A 20,503-nucleotide genomic window follows, 5' to 3' on the forward strand; every position below is an offset into this window, starting at 1 on the left:
GGTCCCCCCACTTAGCACCTTGCGTGCACCCCCAAACAGCACGTGGACCCCCATGGCAGCACCGTGCATACACCCACAGGCAATGTGGGGTCCCCCTGGGCAGTGTGGGGTCCCCCCAGGCAGCATCGTGAACGCAGACCCCCCAGGCATTGGGGGGTCCTACCACTTAGCATCAGGCATGCACCCCCAAACAGCAGGTGGAGCCCCCCTCAGCACTGTGCATGCACCCCTAGGCAGTATGTGGATCCCCCATGGCAGTGTGGGGTCCCCCCAGGCAGCATCGTGCATGCAGACCCTGAGGTATTGTGGGGTCCCCCCAGTTAGCACCGTGTGTGCACCCCCAAACAGCACGTGGACCCCCCTGGCAGCATTGTGCATGCACCCCCAGGCAATGTGGGGATCCCCTGGGCACCAAGGGGTCCACCCAGGCAGTGTGAGGGGTGCGTGTGCACCCCCAGGCACTGTGGGGTCCCCCCAGGCAGCACTGTGTGTGCAGCCCCAGGGAATGTGGGGTCCCCTCAGGCAGGCCAGTGTGTGCATCCCTGGGCACTCTGGGGTCCCCCCCAGCAGCAAAAGGACCCCCAGGTACTGTGATGTCCCCCCAGGCAGCACGAGGACCCCCCCAAACACTGTGGTGGCCCCTTGGGCATGCCGGTGTGTGCACCCCCAGGCAGTGTGGGGTCCCCCCTGGGCAGGGTGGTTTGTGCACCCTCAGACGATGTGGGGACCCCCTCACCATGCAGTGAGGTGAATGCACCCCCAAGCAGCAGGGATCCCTTCCCCAGGGCAGTGCGGGTACCCCCAAAAGTGGGGGTATCCTCATGCACAAAGCCTTCTCCACCCAGGGCATGGAAAGGAAGACCTCCAGGGCATCGCGAACGGTGGCAGAATTGGGGTTCCTCGTGGGTTTGGGGTTCCTCATGGGCGCTGTGGGTTTGGGGTTCCTCGTGGGCACTGTGGTTGGTCACCTGGGGTTGCCGTGTGCCTTTCAGGGCGTGCCAAGTGCTGCAAACTGTGGGGCACAATCCTCGGAGAGCCACCATCCTCTTGGGTGACAGCGTCGCTTTGGGAGGGTTACCCACCCTCTGCGAGCTGCAGAGGGCTGAGCACGTATAGAATCACAGAATCACCAGGTTGGAAGAGACCCACCGGATCATCGAGTCCAACCATTCCCATCAATCACTAAACCATGTCCCTCAGCGCCTCGTCCACCCGTCCCTCAAACCCCTCCAGGAAAGGTGAATCAACCCCCTCCCTGGGCAGCCTGTTGAATAACTGCCCTCTCACCCTTCGGATCTGATCCTCACTCTTATTTTAGAAGCAAAAAGGAGAAAGATCAACACTGAAACACCCCTGAAGCACGTGAAGCGCTGCGGTTGGAAGGAGAGCTCCATGTGGCATCAGCGCAGCAACGCTGGGTGTAGGCAACCTTAAATCAGCGTTAATCCCGTCTGCATCCCCACGTTTGGGCACGCAACCCGGTTCAAGTTAAACCAGTGGAACATCTGTGCATGCACAAGCCCTAATTAAGTGCTTGTAATGGTTTTTTTCCCCCCCTTGAGGGCCTGCGCCTCAAGAATTTTGTGTTCCTGAGCAGTCCCAGGGCAACGTGGTGCTGCTGGAGGCGGGTTATGCCGGGAGGGACAAGCTCTGCTGTGGAGCCCCCAGCTAACCCTTGGGGCCCTTTGCCAGTGGGATAATTTCTCCTTGTGCCTGCAAAGCCGCCGTTCAAGACGTGTGCTGATAAAATCGCTTCCATTTGGCTCTCGGGAGGATGGACCTGCCCGCTCGGGTGAGCTGGTTGCAGCAGAGTTTTGGTGCCCTGGCAGTTTCGGTGCATGGATTGTTGTTTGGAAGTCAACTGAATGACTTCACAGCTGCCAACGTTGGACGTAACACGGTCTCTGCGTCCTCTCAGGAGTTTGCAGGGCAAAAGGCATCAAGAAGCATTTGGACAACGCCCTCAGACGCACGGTGTGAAAGTTGGGGTCGTCCTGTGCAGGGACAGGAGTTGGATTCGATGATCCCTGTGGGTCTGTTCCAACCCAGGACATTTCATGATTCTGTGATGAGGAGAGGCTGAGAGAGTTGGGGTTGTCCAGCCTGGAGAAGAGAAGGCTCCAGGGAGACCTTAGAGCAGCTTCCAGGGCTGAAAGGGGCTCCAGGAAAGGTGGGGAGGGGCTCTGGATCCGGGAGGGCAGGGATAGGATGAAGGGGGATGGTTCTAAACTGAAAGAGGGGAGATTGAGATGAGACCCTGGGGAGAAATCTTCTCCTGTGAGGGTGGGGAGGCCCTGGAACAGGTTGCTTAGAGCAGGGGTGGCTGCCCCATCCCTGGAGGTGTTCAAAGCCAGGTTGGATGGGGCTTGGAGCCCCTGATCCTGTGGGAGGTGTCTGGAAGACCTTCAAGGATCCTTCCAACTTGACCCAGTCTATGATTCTGTGGTTCTACAAACCTGCTCCTGCTCTTTGCAGCAGAAAGAGGTCTGGACCGGTAGCTCCTTGTTCATCTTCAGTGGCAGAGTCCACATTCCTTCTTAACGTAAAAGACTTTAGAGCGGGGGATTCTCATGGCAAGGACAAACCTTGCAGTCTCAGACTTCTTCCATTTCTTGGCTTGCCCACTGCAGAAAGTGGGAATAAACACACGGCTTTTAGCTGGTGCCCAGCTCCCCCTTCAGCGAAATAAAAAGCAGATGGCACAGACCGTGTCCGGTCTAGGTGGCTGCCCAACAGCTTGAAAAATAGGTGGTGATGCAGACAGCAGACAGTGCTTCCAGTGGGTTGGGATGCAAAGCTGCGATTGAGACATAATGGCCTTTAAAAAGAAGGTTTTCCGAGCTTGGAAGGAATCTCTGACCATCTGGATTTGGACTCCTGAAAGGAAATCAGCTTTCCTGCTTTGGGGAACCTGTTAACGGGGCAATTCGCTCTCTCAGAAATGCTGGGAATTTGCAGCCTCTTTGGGCTTGGGCTGACACGGGAAAGGCAGATTTTACAGCCCGGGCACTTGCTGTTGAAGGAACTAGCCAAAATCCATTTGGAAAACATGCTTCCCATCCAGTGGCAGCCTGTAATTACAGAGCTGGTGCTTAGCAGCTCCTGCCTGGTGTGTTTCCATTACAACCATAAACACTGAGGCTGAAAGCCCCTTCCATTTTACGTTTAAGGAAAAGCACATGAAGGAAAAGTCAAAAGCCTGGCTGGAGCGGGTGCAGGAGCAGGATCAGCATCCCTGAGCACGCAGCCAGACCCTGCTCACACCAATGTGTCCCTACACGCCACAGCGAGGGGGACAGAACGAGTGAAAAGCTCCTTCACGGAGTATTCTGGGGGTTGTACAAGCCCATGACTGATGCTGATCTAACCCTGTTCTGAAGATGCTTCTGTGTGTGCCCCCACTTCCCAGGATCGTGCCTCTGCTCTGGTTGTTGGTGCCACCCCTCTTGCTCCATCCCATTCGTGTCACACGCTCTCCAGCTGTTGAGCATCCTTGGAGAGGTGACAGGGCTGTCCCCACACGGCTCTGCTCGAGGCACAGACGATGCTCTGCACTCCTGCACCCAGAGGATGAGGGGGAAGGAAGCAAGCCTTGAGCCAGCAAAGCTCCCTACTCATCTCCAGCCCCAAGGTGCAAGAAGGGACCTCCCCGGATTAGCCAGGACTGGCAGGGGAACAGCCTGTTTCTTGTTGGGCTCTTCACGCGAGCTTCGAGGGAGATGCCGGGTCCTGCTGGCAAGTCTCTGCAGGGCTGCTCTGCTGCTTTGTGCTTGTGCCTTTGGCCTCGTTCACCTTGGGTGATGGCTGGATGGTCATTTCTTCCCTTTTGCTCACCCAGAACCAGCTCTGGCCATGCACGCAGGCGGCTGCAGGGAGCACATCAGCTTCTGCATCTGGGATGCAGCCAGGAGGGGTCACGCTCCAAGCTCCATCCACAGGAGGGATGCGTGGACCGATGCTCTTCGCTGCTCTCCCCTCTTTGCCAACACTTAGAGCTGGATGCCTGTTGCACACAGGTTGGTCTGTGCCAGGAGAGGAGCAGGAGCCCCAGCCCAGCCCAGAAAGCATCTTTCTGGAAAAGGAGCAAAGACTGTGACCAGCAGCATCTGTGAACAGCGACCTAAACCCTTCTGTGATGGGAAACTCAGCTGTTATTCATTTTTGGTACCTCTTTTCTCCTCCAAATGCTTTTCTGCTGGGTGCTTTGTAACACAGACAGTAACCCCTGGCCTGACCAGTGCCTGCTTTAAAAGAGACCAGCAGCAATGTAAAATAAATAACCACAAAATAGATCACTCCACCAGGTTCTTCTGCAAAAACCAGGCTTGACTGATGATTTCCCTTTAAAACCAGTATGAAACTTCGTAATAATTTGCCTTTAACATCTCCCAGGCTGGGAACTTGTAGGTGGAGTTTTAGCCCAAAATGAATTGAATCAGCCAAGTCGCATCAGCCAAGTTACAAACCCATCAAAACCCGAGGCCAGATCCTGATCTCATCCCCGAGGGTGTAAACCCAACACTTATGGCATCAGTGGGGAAGATTCTTGTCACGGTGCCATCGAGCGGAGAGCGGGACTGGACCCCCAGGGTTTCTAATGGAAACACTGACTGAGTCTTAAGCACCAGGCAGAGCCAGGAGTCTGTAAAATCTCTCTCCATTCAAGGGCTAAATATAGGGAGAGAGCGAGCGCCAGCGATTCGACTTTCAGCGCTCAGGGATAAATAAACCACCGATCGCTGCTGCAGGAAAGGCTTTGTTGGAAATGCCAAGGGCTGATGGGGGGTCCTGCTGCTCCGAGTTCCCCTCCCGTGGAGCGGAGCTGGGGGGCCCGCAGGGTCCCAGCAGGGAGGGGAGGCTGGGGGAGATGCTCCCCAGGTGATGCTTGCAGCCATGCAGGGCTAGTGCAAAAGGTTTAGGTATTTTTCTGCCTATTTCTCCACTTTTCTGTCTGCTGCTGAGCTCTAGCACCCACACACGCCTGGGGATGCAGAGCAAGGAGAGCAGCCTGGGTGCTGCCAGTGGGAAGGGTCCCATCACGGCCACACCGGTTCCCCTCTCTGCCTTTCGCCTGCTTTGCCTCACTTGGTTCTGGGCTTTTCTCTTGCTCCAGGGCAGCTTCATGTGGCTTTGCAGCCCCAGAATTGCTTGGCACAGAATCGTGGAATGGTTTGCATAGGAAGGGTCCTCAAAGCCCATCCATTTCCAACCCCATGGCCACAGGCAGGGACACCTCCCACTGGATCAGGGGCTCCAAGCCCCATCCAACCTGGCCTTGAACCCCTCCAGGGATGGAGCAGCCACCCCTGCTCTAAGCAACCTGTTCCAGGGCCTCCTCACCCTCACAGGAGAACATTTCTCCCCAAGATCTCATCTCAATCTCCCCTCTTTCAGCTTAAAACCATCCCCCTTCATCCTATCCCTGCCCTCCCTGATCCAGAGCCCCTCCCCAGCTTTCCTGGATCCCCTTAAGTTCTCGGAAGCTGCTCTAAGGGCTCCCCAGAGCCTTCTCCTCTAGACCCAGCACCTCAAGTCCTTCTCCTCAGGTCTGCTCCCAATCCACGCAGCTTGGTATCATCAGCAAACTTGCTGAGGGTGCAATAACAATAAACCCATTGCCTTGCTATTGCTAATAAACCTCTCCTAGATGGTTCCTGCTCTCAATTACTCTAACAGCCCTGTTAATTTCTAATTGAGCAGCTGCTTCATTGAGGGAGGGGGAAAGAAAAACAAAAAGTAAAAGAGAAGGGGATGGATATGGGCCCAATTTTGCTTTATGAATGTAATTAGGAGACAAAATTGTTCACTCACCTAAGGCATTCGTCACCAAACTGCCTGCGAGCTGACAGACACGCTGTGTTTTCCCTGGGAGCCCTGTGACTGACAGCACTTTTCCTTTCTCCACCCCTACACTTTCCCATTTGGAGATGAAGCCACGACAGGCTCGAAAGCTATTAGTGCCTGTTATTAAACCCCTAATATTTGTAACGGCTGAGGAAGAGCCTCGGAGCTGCTTCTTTCCAAGCACCTTATGAGGAACGGCTGAGAGAGCTGGGGGTGTTTAGCCTGGAGAAGAGGAGGCTGAGGGGAGACCTCATTGCTCTCTCCAACTACCTGAAAGGAGGTTGTGGAGAGGAGGGAGCTGGGCTCTTCTCCCAAGGGACAGGGGACAGGACAAGAGGGAATGGCCTCAAGCTCCGCCAGGAGAGGGTCAGGCTGGACATCAGGAAAAAATTTTTCACAGAAAGGGTCATTGGGCACTGGCAGAGGCTGCCCAGGGAGGGGGTTGAGTCCCCTTCCCTGGAGGGGTTTAAGGGACGGGTGGACGAGGCGCTGAGGGACATGGTTTAGTGTTTGATAGGAATGGTTGGACTTGATGATCCTGTGGTTCTCTTCCAACCTGATGATTCTATGATTCCGAGGGGTGATGCCGTGCTGCAAGGACCTGATGAAGCCTCACCAGGGCTGCTGGCACCATGCAGCTCCTTCCTTCTCCATGGAGCACCCCACCAAGTCACCCTGTGGTGAGGGCAACACAAATTACCCCCCTTGAGATCTGGGGGAACCCTCGGTCCCTTGTGGAGAGAGTCAGAGGGAACTAGCTAGATGCTCCGCTCCATCTCAAAATGAACATTTTTCCCCTCCAGTTCTGACCTCATTTCATTCCTCACATCAAGGAGGAACCTTGCACTCAGTGTTTGCATCGCGGTAACACCTCCAGGACCTTAGTGGGACTGAGGAAAGTCCTTGCTGCCGGGAGTGACAACGCAGTGGGTAGTGCTGAAAGAGAGGAGAGAGAAGTGACAGCGCGGGAGAGCCTCTCTCCCAGCACTCGCAAGCTGTCAGTCCCAGAGCTGGGGAGGCGGAGGAGCGCCTGGGCTCCCCGAGTCCTACTTTGGTGCTTTGCTTTCAGAGACAGGGAGGAAAAAGCCAGGTTGATGCCAGCAACCTCTCCTCCAGGGCTGGAGATGCTGTTGGCCCCAGCCCGGGTGCTGCGGTACCCGGTGTGGTGATGCTGCAGAGCCCCCATGGTACCAGGGCACAGCAGGGATGGGGTCACCCAGGGATTCCTATCCCTGCCCTCCCTGATCCAGAGCCTATTCCCAGCTTTCCTGCAGCCCCTTTCAGCACTGGAAGCTGCTCTAAGGTCTCCCCACAGCCTTCTCTTCTCCAGGCTGAACAACCCCAGCTCTCTCAGCCTCTCCTCATATGGGAGGTTCTCCAGCCCTTGGATCATCTCCGTAGTCTCCTCTGGACTCGCTCCAACATCTCCAAGTCCTCCCTATGCTGAGGACTCCAGAAATGAACACAGGGCTCCAAGTGGGGTCTCACCAGGGTGGAGTAGAAGGGCAGAATCCCCTCCCTCACCCTGCTGGTCACAACTGACCGAGGGAGGGGATGAAAACAGGCTGAAAAAGCAGAAGATGGAAAGGCGACCTCTTCCCAAAATGGAAAAGAGAAAACCACAAACAGTGGCAACTGCGTCCGCAGGAGAGCTAGAAGAAAGGACTATTTTATTTTAATAACAGCCATCAATAATACATTGCGAAGAAGCTGCAGATGACTGCAATTAAAAAAAAAAGAACAGAAACCATTGCATTCCCTGAGCAAAATCTAAATTATTCCTCACAGCTTCTCCGCTCACTGAGTTATATTAAAATGAAGCGGTTCCTGGTGTGGCGTGGCTCAGCAGAGCTGGGGAGCCTGGGTGGAAGTCACAAAAGAAGAAAAAAAAGGCAAGGAGAAAGAAGAAGAGCCCTCATGTAGGGGGTTATAAATATTTTACAGCTGAGGAGGAGTGGGGAGCCACGGATATAGATGCGATTGCGGGCGTCCATGGTGGGAGGGAGGAATTAATCACATAAATGGAGGAGAAACTTTTCTCGGGGAGCACATGCCCACACCCACAGCTACAACGGCTCCAGAGGGTCCCGGGGTGCGGGGGTGGGTAGTTTAGGGGTTGCTCCAAAGGGCGTTAGTGGGAGATGGGGGTGACAACCCGCCTGGGCTGGGCACCACGGGCAGCGTGCTGGGTCTGGAATGGGTACTGTCAATTCCTTAGGAATCACAAAGAGCAAATATTTACTTGGCATGCGGGATCCTGCTCTGGGCAGAATCATACAATCATAGAATCACCAGGATGGAAGAGACCCACCGGATTATCGAGTCCAACCATTCCCATCAATCACTAAACCATGTCCCTCAGCACCTTGTCCACCCGTCCCTTAAACCCCTCCAGGGAAGGGGACTCAACCCCCTCCCTGAGCAGCCTGTTCCAGTGCCCAAAGACCCTTTCCATGAAATATTTTTCCCTAATGTTCAGCCTGAACCTCCCAGCATGAACAGCCCCACGTACAAGCTGCCTGCTGCGGGTTCTGGTCCAGGAGCTCAGGCACAACCTGCCTCCATCCCAAAGCTGGAGGACTGGGATGACTTGTGACCAGTTGCGTCACACGTTGTACCCTGCAAACTCCTCTCCCAGCTGCCGGTGGGCAGGATCCTGGGGCAGGAGAGGCTGTGGCTGCCGCTGCAGCCTGGAGAGCGAGATAACACCACCACACCTCTCAGCCTGACATTCAGAAAGCCAACACACAGAGCAAACACCAGCTGGCAAACCCTCCTATCGCTATCCAAACAGCAGCTCCGCTATCCAAACAGGAGCAAACAGGCCCAGGTGCCGGACTCGCTGTAGCTCACCCCCTCTCCTTCATCTCCTGCCCCTCCTTACCCTGGTGGGAAGGGAGCAGGGAACCAGCCCTCCAGCAAACCCTCACCCTGGATGGGGACGGCAAAGCCTCCGTCTCCCTGGCAGAGAGCAAACGCTTGTCTGGAGGCAGCTTTCTCTCCTCCCCAGGAGAGCATCAGCAGAGCAGGAGCGAGAGAGGTCAAGGCTGTTGGTGCAGCTGGAGCCATTCCCCCCACCTCCACAAACTGCTCCATCCCTGGAGCTGACCGAAGCCAGCGTGGGAGGCTGGGGCTGAGCAGAAACTGCAGTGTTTGCCAGCACCAGGGGAATCCTCTCGAGGACAAAACGTTTTCTTTTTCTTCGCAGCTCTCCGCTAGTGCTTCCCAGCCATCCCAGGCGCTTTGCAGTGGCAGGGACATCTCCATCCTCGCTGCCTCCTTCCTCTGCAGGTTGAGTAGAGGGACAGTCCTGCAGACAGCGTGGGACCCCGGCTCCAAACCTAGTCTTCATCTGCTGTGCATCTGTCCCAGCTTGGTCCTGGGAGCAACTGGAGCGCTGCTCAAGGCCACCAGCCCCAGCCACCTCCCGTATCCCCATCCACACAGAATGGAAAACCTCAGTGGCACCTGCTGGGAGCCTCTGCAGGTATTAAAACCTCAGAGCCTAAGAGTGCCTCTTTAAAAATTAAAGCCTCACAGAGAAAGAAATGAGTCATGATGGGAAGAGAGGAAGCTCAGGGCATCTGCAAATCACTGAAGAAAGGAGAGCCAGCAGCGGGGCCGGGAGAGTGACCTGATCTGATGCACTAGGTGAAAGGGTGGAGGTTAAATGGAAAGCAGTCAAAGCATGGGACACGCAGTGGGGTGTGCTTGGAGAGCCGAGTATTTGGGTGACAGCCACTGCATGGGTGTGGGGACCTTGCCTGGGGCTGTCTGGTACATCCACACCAAGCTGAGAGCAGATCTTGTCTCTTTATCGTGCAGATGCCAAGCCCTTGTTTGGCACCCAGGCACACCAGACTTGGAAAGACAGGTCCCTGTCTCCTTTGGAAAGGTGGCAGGAGCCTTCCACCCACGTACCGTGCAAGTCACTGCCCTGACACATGGCACTGGTGACGGTCAGGCTCCAAATGCCTCACCTAGATCTCCACCAGCCGTCCCTACCTGGCGCTGAGCTCCATCCCCAGACACCCGTGTGAGTGAGCAGACAGTGGATGTGGCACTGCAGTTTAATGTTGGGATCCCCCAAGCCACGAGGATGCCAAGGGTTCTGCTTCCCAAAACCTAGACCCAGCCTCTTGGCCACCGAGGCTTTCTATCCTGCAACACATCTGGCTGTAGGACAGAGGGCAGGGTGTGGAGTTACCTCAAATCCCAAACGCAGAGAAACCTAAACCTGTAATGCCTGATACTAATCACAGATCTCATCCCAATCTCCCCTCTTCCAGTTTCAAACTCTTCCCCCTCATCCTCTCCCTGATGCAGAGCCCCTCCCCAGCTTTCCTGGAGCCCCTTTCATCACTGAAAGGCTGCTCTAGGGTCTATAATAAACGATTTGGAATGGCTCGCGCTGCAAATACGGCATAGATATATCTCTTCTGCAAGACGTGGATGTGTCTCACATCAGTGGTGACGCCAGCAACTTATTTCCCTGCTGACTGCTGAGACGGCTGATCTGCTCCTCAGCTGTGACGTGTGAACCTGCCCTTAATTTCCAGTGGCACCAATATGTTTTCCTCCTTCCCTCTTTTCTCTGCCAGCCCTAGTTTGCTCCACGTGGGACATGACAGGCAATGATAAAGCACCCCGGAGCGATGCTGGGAGGCCCAAAGGCTGTCACATCCCAAGGCTCCCGAGGAGCAATTAGCTAACGGAGGTCAAGGGCTGGGCTGGGCTCGCCAGCCGGCAGCATCCCCGGCAGCTCGCGGCGAACCCAGGTCACACATGACACATCGCATACATAAAGGAGGCGTGTGTCTGAGTCCAGAGCAGAGCTTGCAGCAAAAGAAACAGCATTGAATCATAGAATCACCAGATTGGAAAAGACCCATCGGATCATCGAGTCCAACCATTCCCATCAATCACTAAACCATGTCCCTCAGCACCTCATCCACCCATCCCTTAAACCCCTCCAGGGAAGGGGACTCAACTCCCTCCCTGGGCAGCCTCTGCCAGGGACCAATGACCCTTTCTGTGAATTTTTTTTTCTGATGTTCAACCTGAACCTCCCGTGGTGGAGCTTGAGGCCATTCCCTCTCGTCCTGTCCCCTGTCACTTGGGAGAAGAGCCCAGCCCCCTCCTCTCCACAACCTCCTTTCAGGCAGTTGGAGAGAGCAATGAGGTCTCCCCTCAGCCTCCTCTTCTCCAGGCTAAACACCCCCAGGTCCCTCAGACTTGTTCTCCAGCCTCTTCCCCAGCTTCGTTGCTCTTCTCTGGACTCGCTCCAGAGCCTCAACATCCTTCTTGTGGTGAGGGGCCCAGAACTGAACACAGGATTCGAGGAGCGGTCTCACCAGTGCCGAGCACAGAGGGAGAATCATCAGATTGGCTTTGGGGAGGGAAGCCAAGAGGGAAAGGACAAAGGGTGAAGCTGCACTGACCTCTGCCAGACTGGGATGCTGTGATTTCTTCATAAGAAAGCGCGTACCCAGGGGCAGGGATGCAAGCCTGCGGCCAGGACAGTCATGTAGCTGTTGCCAGGACTCTGCGCTGTGTGGTCTGGCAGCCGCAGGGCTTTGTACGCATATTGGTAAATGCATTAAGCCCATGGTTTGCAGAGGAAGACACGAGCCAAGTGCCTGCAATTGCCTGCACGGGAGCGTAACCTTTGGGGAGCGGAGCCTTTGTGCTCTTTATGGAGCGCAACTGAAATTATTCTGCTCTGCCAAGCTGGAAATTGGCTGCAGATACCATCACCCAGGCTAAAGAAGTCTCCTTTCAGTCATTAGCTGTGGGAAACACCACGAGCAGACAGAGAGGTGGAGGAAAAGGATTGATACGATCCATCAGGGCCACCACGGTGCAGGCGTGAGCTCAGCCCTCCTCATTCACACCCAGCTGCAGGGGTAGCTGAGGTCAAAAGATGCCTTCAGCAGGGCTGGAGAGGAAGAAAGATGCCCGTGTGCCATCGAGGAGGGTCTGGGAAGGCTTGAGCCCTCCAAAACTGCCAGACCCACAGCACCATCGCTTTGTCCTGCTCTTCCACTGACTAATTTCCTTTCTCCCTTTCATCCTGCCCTTCTGCGTCCATCCCTGCTCGCAACCATCAGCCTTTTCCTCCCTTAGCTGACCTGCATGGGACCTGGGAACGTGGCTTTCGACCCAAACCAAAGTGGCCACAAGACTGAGATGACTCCTTCTTGCAGCCCAGGAGATGGGTGTCCAGCTTCTGGATGGATCAGGTGCTTTGTGTCACTCATTCTCAGCTGACAAGCAGCACCGCAGCGCTGGGTAACGGAGTCACACCAGCACAGCCTCCTCAGCAGCGTAAATCAGGCAATTCCTTTAAAGGGAAAGGGCTCCGTGGCAGCTGGAGAGGCTCATGGCACAGGCTGCACTATCTCCCCTCGATGACTAACTCGCTCCCTCACACACCCTCCGCTGCGGGGCCGTGGCAGGAACCGCTATCAGAAAGCAGAAGCTGGTTCCTTCCCTCTTGCTCCCCCACTAAGATTTTCCAGTGACCGACCATTCTGCAGCGCGAACGGAAAATTGCCCAGTTCTTCTCCTGGGTATTTGTTTGGGGTTGTGGGTTTTTTTCCAGCTGTCTCTTAGCATCATCTGCTCTGACCTGACCGCCCTCAGAGGACAAGCATCATCTCTAGCATCGCAATATTGCCTCCGAGCAGGAGATTCACTTGCTTCTACTCCAAGCGTGCACCAGCATGGGAGATGTGCGAGGACTAATGCTTCATTTCCCACTGCCCAGCTCAGAAATGGATTGCTGGGGGTCCCCAGCGAAGAGAACCTGTCCCTGGGCACAGCAGGGTACAAACCACAGCTGCAGGTGCTGGCTCCAGCGTTGCAGACGTGGCTCTGCTGAGGACACGCTCCAGAAATGCAGCTTAAAAGCCACTAGGGAGCAGGGAGGGAGATGCACATGCAAGCCCCTCATCCCTGGAATTTGTTAGGGTAAGTCAGGAACGGCAGCACAAGGTGCAGAAGAGGAGACGGTGTCACCCAAGGGGACAGGCAGGGCCTCCTGCACCCCTGCCCTAAGCACCCAAACATCCAAAAGGTACAGACCTATTATCCTCGTGCTTTCCAGTTGGATAACAGTGGAAAACGCAGACTTCAGCGCTTTTGGGGAGTCTGAAAAAGCAGCTGGCAAAAGCCTCGCACCTCCCACCCCACAGAGCCAGAGCTGCCCAGGCAGACACCCTGCAGTCCCCAGCCACCTTCAAAACTCCTTTTCTAGCAGCAAAATGACTCCCAGCCAGGCGGGATCCAACCCAGCTCCTCAGCCAACCCCACTGACATGAACCACAGCAGCATCTCCAGCTCCATGACTCGCGCAGCCCTCTTCCTCCAGTGCGCTAACTCAGCCTTAATCAACTCCTCAATTATTAATTGAAGAGGCCCACAGACTGTAATCCCCAGCCCATGCTCAACTAGAGGCAACCAACAGCCAAAGAGCTCTCCTAGTGCCCATTCCCTAAATCTGTTGCTAATTAGGAGTGGTCTTACCCCTACAATTAATTGCTGGAGCCATTCATTAAGTATCACAGATGATGTGCGTGGAAAAGGAGGCAGCTAATCAGTTCATAACGAGTGTCAAAATAATGGTGAAGCCTCTGTACCTGGGCAGGGGACAGCAGAGGTTGGTGGCTTCAAGCAGAAAGCTCCTGGCTTTGGGTTTTGAAGGTTTGTTTGGCTCTGGGAATGCTGCAGAGAGGATGCTCGTGGGTGCTGCGGGCGCCAGGGGCTGTCACTGCACACCGAGGAGATGCTGGAGGAGCTGCACCCAATGTGATGCAGAGACAGTGTCCCCACTTGCCCCAGCCCCATGTCCCCGGCTGCCCCGTTCCTCCTCACGCATCCAAGCCCCGAGGGGAGCTCAAACTGAAACAACCCTTCCAAAGCAATTACTCGAAACGAGCTGTTTTGACTCATCTCCAGGTATCAGCCAGCTTTTGGGAGCAGGAACCCCCATGTTCTCCCAGGCTTCACATCCAACACAGGGTTTTCCTCCCTCCCCATGACCTGGATGCTCCACAGACCCAAGAAATCCACAGGGTCATCTCGCAAAACCCAGCATCAGGCAAGGACAGGGGGATGAACCCTATGCGTGGCATCACCAGCCTTGCAGGGAAGAGCAGATGGGGTGCAAGGAGAGCACAAATCCTTCCCTAACCCCACCTTAAACTAGGTTAAGGTCTTCCATGCCTCAGTTTCCCCAGCTCACCATCACCCTCCTCTCCAGCACCGCAGGGTACGTAAGGCACGGGAAGCCTGTTGGCTGCAGTCACTGCTGAGATCGCTGCGTGCTATTATTAGCTTTAAGGGAAGTGAAAGCGCTTCTGTGCCTCAGCACTCAGTTTTCCCTTCTAATACAATCTGCATGGAAACAAATTAAGCCCCTTTACGTCCAGACCCACTCAGGAAATCACCAGCCTGCAGGTGAAAAAAACTACAGGGCTTGTCCCCAGGGCTGGGAAGCAGCAGCTCGTGGTTCCCAGCACATCGAGGCTGCAGTTAGAGCTGGTTTTCTGCAGTTTTACCATAACCAGGCTGCCTGGTGATGCACAAGCTCCCTGCTACCAGACCTTGGCAAGGGGGTCAAGCCCCCAGTGCCTTTGCTACCAAAGCATCTCCACGGTTTCTCAAATAGATGCTGAGGAAGAAAATGTGTTAAGTGACAGAGGAGTTGAGCTGTGTGCTGGGCTAATGGCTGGTGAAATTGCATTAAAAAAATGGAGCAAAGCGAACCCTTGAAGGTAGAGGACTGTAAACAGCAAGAGAAACTGGGACACAACTTCTGAGCAGGAGTAGCTGTTTATTGCTGGGTGACAGGGGAAGCTGGGGTGAGTCATGCTGAGGACAACCAACCAGTTCCAGCTCTCCTGGGGACTGGTTTGACTGGAGACTGAGTGACCAGCGATGGGTTCTGCAACAAGGACCTGGTGGGGACAGATTTCCACATAAGGCAGCAACTCCAAGCCTGGCCAGACTCACAAAACTGCATTTCTCCTAGCAGGTCATCAACAGCCAAATGTTTTCTGGCCACCAGGAGCCAAGACAGGGCAGATGGGCTCTGCAGTCCATCAAAGTCCTTAGGGGAGCTCCAAAGCAGGTTTATTTGCTGCTTCTGGCTGGCAGCTGATGAGGCAGCTGGGGACAGCGAGAGTACAACAGAGAAAAATTGGAAGAATAGTCGGACAGGGATGCAGCGTCCCCTGAACAGCCCCTTCAGCCTCAAACGTGTACCTGGGCAGGTGGAGGGGAGATGAGCGAGATGGATAAATCAATGGTGCAATGAAAGCAATCAATAATTAAAGCAGTTGGGCATAAGAGAGAAATGGGCAGAGCGATGGGTGTGGAGGGACAGAGAGACAAGCGCACAGACAGACAGACAGCTGCAAGGCCAGAAAGCTGGTGAGAGCAGGGTCTGTGGATCGAGTGGAGATGGATGGGAGGGGGCAGCATGCAAGATGCACGCATACTCGTGCTACCTCCAGAGGAGAGAGCCACCTGATGCATAACAATAGTGAATTATGATAATTAATAAGCTTTCCAGCTTGTCTATGCATTCATGCCAGGCTCGCAGGGGCTGAGGGAATGAGGGCTGCTATAGCCCTGCCTGCTGCCTCCCCTGGCCCCGTGCCTCCACCAGCCCCAGGGCCACCAGGACATTAACCTGCTTTTCCACCAGCAGCTGCTGGCCACGTCAGCCAGCTTTTAATTAGACCGAGCACTTCCGAGCATCCCCCGCAGTCCATTTGGGAAGATCCGGGAGCTGGCAGAGCCAAAGGCAGCGCTTGAGACCCGTCGCAGCTCGGTGCCAGGTCTCCAGCAGAGCTCAGTGCCTGCCACTTGTGCTCCCCCAAACTGCCCTGTCCCCCCTTCAGACAATGTCCTCTCAACAACCGCTGCCTTACCAGGGCTTCTGAGCCTTTGCTGCTCCCCCAGCTCCGAGCTGGGATGCTGCCACGACCCACAATGTTTGTCAGAGGAGCCAAGCTGCGAGGAAATCTGGTGCGTCTCCCAAAGCCTCTGCTTCCAGAGCCCTATGATTATGGGGATTTCTCTTTCCTTTGCTTCACTTCAATCTGCAGCCTCTGTGGCTGCAGAGTTGCACTCCTCCCAGGAGCAGCAGGGCCCTAGAACAGGGTGGAACGCACAGACCCTGCTGCAGGGTTCAGCCTGCAACACAGACCCTCCATCCCTCAGCTCTGTCTATGAACATGACCCTCCCCACGCCAGCCAGTTCCTTTCAGAGCCCAGCCACACGCAGCTCTTCGGGGAGACTTGGCAGCAGGTAACTTCTCCTCACCAACTAATCATGCTTCTTGCCACCAGCCAAGGGCTGACAGGAATAAACACATCTGCACACCCTCTCGTGACATGCCTTTCCATAAGGAGAGTGAACCTGCTGGCACCGCATTCCGCTGGGAGATGCTGCTCTTTCCCAGCTTGCTCCCAGCCCAGCAGGACACCAGGAGCCAAGCTGGGAAAGGGCAGTGGGGGTGCCTGCAGAGCCTGAACCCCAGTACCTTCCAGGCACCCCTTGAGGATGCTTGGGATGAAAACCCAGTGTATCCCATCACCTATGGTCAGTGCAGCAGCTCCACTCACCATCCCTGAATGCAGCAGCAAAGTCTGACCTGCTGGTCACAGCCCCATGTGAGCTGAATGCAAAGAGCCCATTAAATAAATTCGTTAATGCAAGTGTTAATTAGAGATAAGAAGGTCTGGGAGAACAGGTGGGAAGGAGAAGAGTTGGCTGATCTGCGTGCCCTCAGCAGAAGGGCAGCCCTGTCTGCAAGGCCACCCCCGTGGGCAGCTCTTGCTGCAGTGGGGACGCCGTGGGACCATGATGGGAATGTGGTGGGGGGTGGCTGAGAGCCCCACATGATGCAGTGGTCTCCAAGTTCCACCTCACCCATCAACGGGGATGCCCCTGCAACCTGAATGTTCAAAGCATCCCTTCCAATATCCGTCTGTTTTCCCACCCTGCCATGGAGACGCCTCCTAATATAAACCCTGTGAAGTAGGATGGCCTTTTCTATCTCTTTCTGCCATCCCTGCTGGTGGCTGCAGAGGCTCCAGACCTCCGAGCCATCCCCTGCTTTGCAGCCAAGGAGAAAAGTGATGAGAATGGAGGCAGCTGGGCTGCCCTTGCACCCAGCCCCATGATGCATCCATGCAAGCGGCCACCAGTGCAGTCTGGGTGCATCCAACACTGTGTCAGGTCCCCGAGGGCCCTGGGATGGCTTCAAGCCAAGAGCAAGCGACGGGGAATTAATTGAAGTGGCTGAGTTCATGCGATGCCTTCCGCAGAGCGGGAGATGTTGTAGCAGAGCAGATGGAGGGGGTGAGCACGAGGTGGTGGCACCACGATGCTCAGATGCCTCCTGATCCCCCCGTGCTCAGCAAGGAGAGTTCTAGGACAGGGGACCATGGCATCCCTGAATTAACCATCCTTATGGCTCCACTGGCCAGAGCATCTCTTCCTCATTGCCTCCTCTGCAGATCCCAGCTGCCTTTCCTCCAGCCCTGTCACACATCTAAAATGACAGCTTTAACAAGGGTGAATTTTTGATGAAAAAGCTAATTAAATATTTGTGGCTACTGCATGAGCTTTCAATTATTCAGCATAAAAGTGCAGACAAGGTGTAGGCAGCTGTGGCAGCAATGTCCACGCAGCCGCACGCTCCAGCTTGGGGGGGGGTTTCTTCTTTCCCTACTGAAGCTGCTGCTTGCAATTCATTCCCATTTTGCACAGCAGCACCACTGAAGGACATTTAACAGCTCCGGGGTCTCTGCCTGCTTCCAGCTCCTGGCAGGGGGATGTCAGCATCCATGGGGAGCACTGAGGAGGTGCAGAGCATCCCAAATCCCCCTCATCCCTCGCTGCAGCCAGTGATGCCAGGGAGGGCCAGTAATACTGTAAATTTGGCTGCGTTATTGAGGGAGCTCATTCTTGCTCTGGGGCTGTTTGGGTGCTGCTCGTGAGCTGACATCGGGTGCTCGGATATCATCCAAACCTGCACCCCACTGAACTGGGGCACCCGCTGTCACGGGGCTGCTCCTTCTTGGAATATACCTGGGGGAAGCAGCCAAGAGGCATAAAATCCCTGCTGAGCCTCTGCCAGCCAGAGGAGAGGCAATTAAAACAAAATGATTAATCACAAACAGTGAATGGCTATAAAAATTTCCAGTAATAGGAGTGAGAGTGGGATAAGCAGCTCAGGAACTGAGCAGGCTCTCCGGTGCTGTGTTTCCAGCAGGGTTTAGAAGAGGACCTTCCGAGGGGAAGGATGGTCCTCGGTTTCTCACGAAGTGCTGAGTTCCTTTTTGGCTTCAGAGGGAGACGAGCTGCTTGGCTGGAAACATCCCCTTGGCTAGGAGATGATGATTCCTTGGCTGGATGCTCTTCACCAAGGCACCTATAGCATTGCCGTCTGCTTGTGCTGGGACTGCTCTTGTTCCACTGGGATGAGGAAGGTGGGAGTTACCCAGGATCTGGTTTCCACCAACAGCGGATGCTTGAGCAGGGTTTATTTTGGATCACATTTCCTCGGGAATCATGTTGGCTGCATCAGCCCCCAAGCTGCATCCCTGTTTGTGGTGTCCTCAGAGCCCAGAGGAGCATCCTGAGCCCTCGATCATCCCCACCCGGGATGGGGAAGGCAGGGACGGGGCCAGGGGTGTAGCATAAATAAATATCCAATGACCATAAAGAAAAGGATCGGCCTTGGAACCCCACACAGCTGGATCACCCACCACTGCATGGCAATGGAGACCAGAAACGAGGTGCTATCCCTCCTCCTTGGGATGAATTTGGTTTGCATTTATTCTATATCCCACACGCGTGGGAGGGCTGGCAGCGCGGAGACCGAGCATCCCGCCGGGCTGCTCATGCCTGCGGTCAGGTATGCAAACTTTCTTCCTTTTGAAGAAAGGAAACCCAAGGATTAGCCGGGTTTTTTCATTGCCATGACAACCCTACAACGTTTATTGGAGATAATTGCTGAGAGGCCGGATCCTGATCTGCTCTGGGCACCACGCTGCGGCAAGTTGACTTGTGCCCAACTGCTCCTCTTCTCTTTGAAACCTGCATCTTCTGAGCATTAGAGGCTGCCCAGGGAGGGGGTTGAGTCACCTTCCCTGGAGGGGTTTAAGGAACAGGTGGATGAGGTGCTGAGGGACATGGTTTAGTGTTTGATAGGAATGGTTTGACTCGATGATCCGATGGGTCTTTTCCAACCTGGTGATTCTATGAATCTGGGCTGGAAACTGCAAGGAGAGGATGAGGATGCTCTCCCCAACACCATCCTGTCCTGGGAAGGTGCTGGGAGGGCTGAAGGAAAGGGATGCTCTTCCCATTTGATACCTTGGCTTAATAAGAGGAGGATCCATTCTGCCTGCCCATGGCAATCAAGCTGCATCACCATGGCAGGAAGAGAATTAATTCCCAACGCTCTATTATTCTTATTAATAATAATTTTTAAAATTGCCTTAAAATGGTGGTGCTGACCTTGGCACAAAGGGACTCAGCACCGGTTGGAGTAAATGGGATTCTTGGATTCATCTCAAGTCATTAACTCCTCCCAGCCAGTCATTAATCCCCAGGAAGTGCCCTGTGACTTGGATCATTGCTGTTTAATTAATACAAGCTCCCATCCCTGGGAACCTGGGGCCAAATCCTGAAGTCATTCTGTGCAAAGCTTCGCCTTGGCTGTGGGAACCGCTCCCCAAGCCCGTGGTGTCCACGGTGCCAACAGGAGCTGAGCTGATGCTGAGGGATGCAGATGCTGGGGGATGCAGACATTGGGGGATGCAGATGCTGGGGGATGCAGATGCTGAGGGATGCAGATGCTGGGGGATGCAGATGTTGAGGGATGCAGATGCTGGGGGATGTGGGTGGTGGTGGGGCCAGCAAAGAATTACTCATAGACTGGAGCCAGGGAGAGCATTTTATTGCGGGTTTATACAACACCAAGCACTGCACCATAGGCAGGACAACCTCTCTGAGGCACGAGCACGACCCTGAGCAGTGCAATCATCCTAGTAATGCAGAGTTGTGCAGGAAACCTTCACACATTTGTCTTCCCTCCATCCCCACCAAGGGATACGGAGCAAACACTTGTTTCGTCCCCCCCTTCTCTTCAAACAGCTCTCCTGCAATTAGCTTTATCCACCCTTAACTTGTCAAAAATAGAAAATGCAACACCTCCTCTTCCCCGCTCTCCCCTACCCTGGTCTTTTATGATCCCTCCTCTTAAAAGAGAAATAAAACCCCATTTATCACAATAATGATTTTTATTTCCAAGCGCTGCTGGTGATTTATGGACCTGTTTCCCGAAGCTGCTCTCTCCTGCAGCAGAAATAGAGGAGCAGATTTAAGGGTGGGCTGGGGGTGCCACTGGGGGAATAGAAAAACGCAGGAGGGAGACATGGGGACGAGCTGGAAGAAAGGCTTAAAATAAAAGAGGTTGTCTGATAGGAAAAAGAGGTGCTGCCCATCCAACAACCCCAAATGAGCCCCTGGTGCTGCAGGAGCATCACATGTGGGGCAACATGCACCATCCTGACCATGGTGTGAGCCGGGCAGCATCGCCTGACCCCACTGGCATTTGAAGCTGCAGTGATAAAC

This window comes from Phaenicophaeus curvirostris, chromosome 24, assembly GCF_032191515.1.
Source record: "Phaenicophaeus curvirostris isolate KB17595 chromosome 24, BPBGC_Pcur_1.0, whole genome shotgun sequence".
In the NCBI taxonomy this organism is placed as follows: Eukaryota; Metazoa; Chordata; class Aves; order Cuculiformes; family Cuculidae; genus Phaenicophaeus; species Phaenicophaeus curvirostris.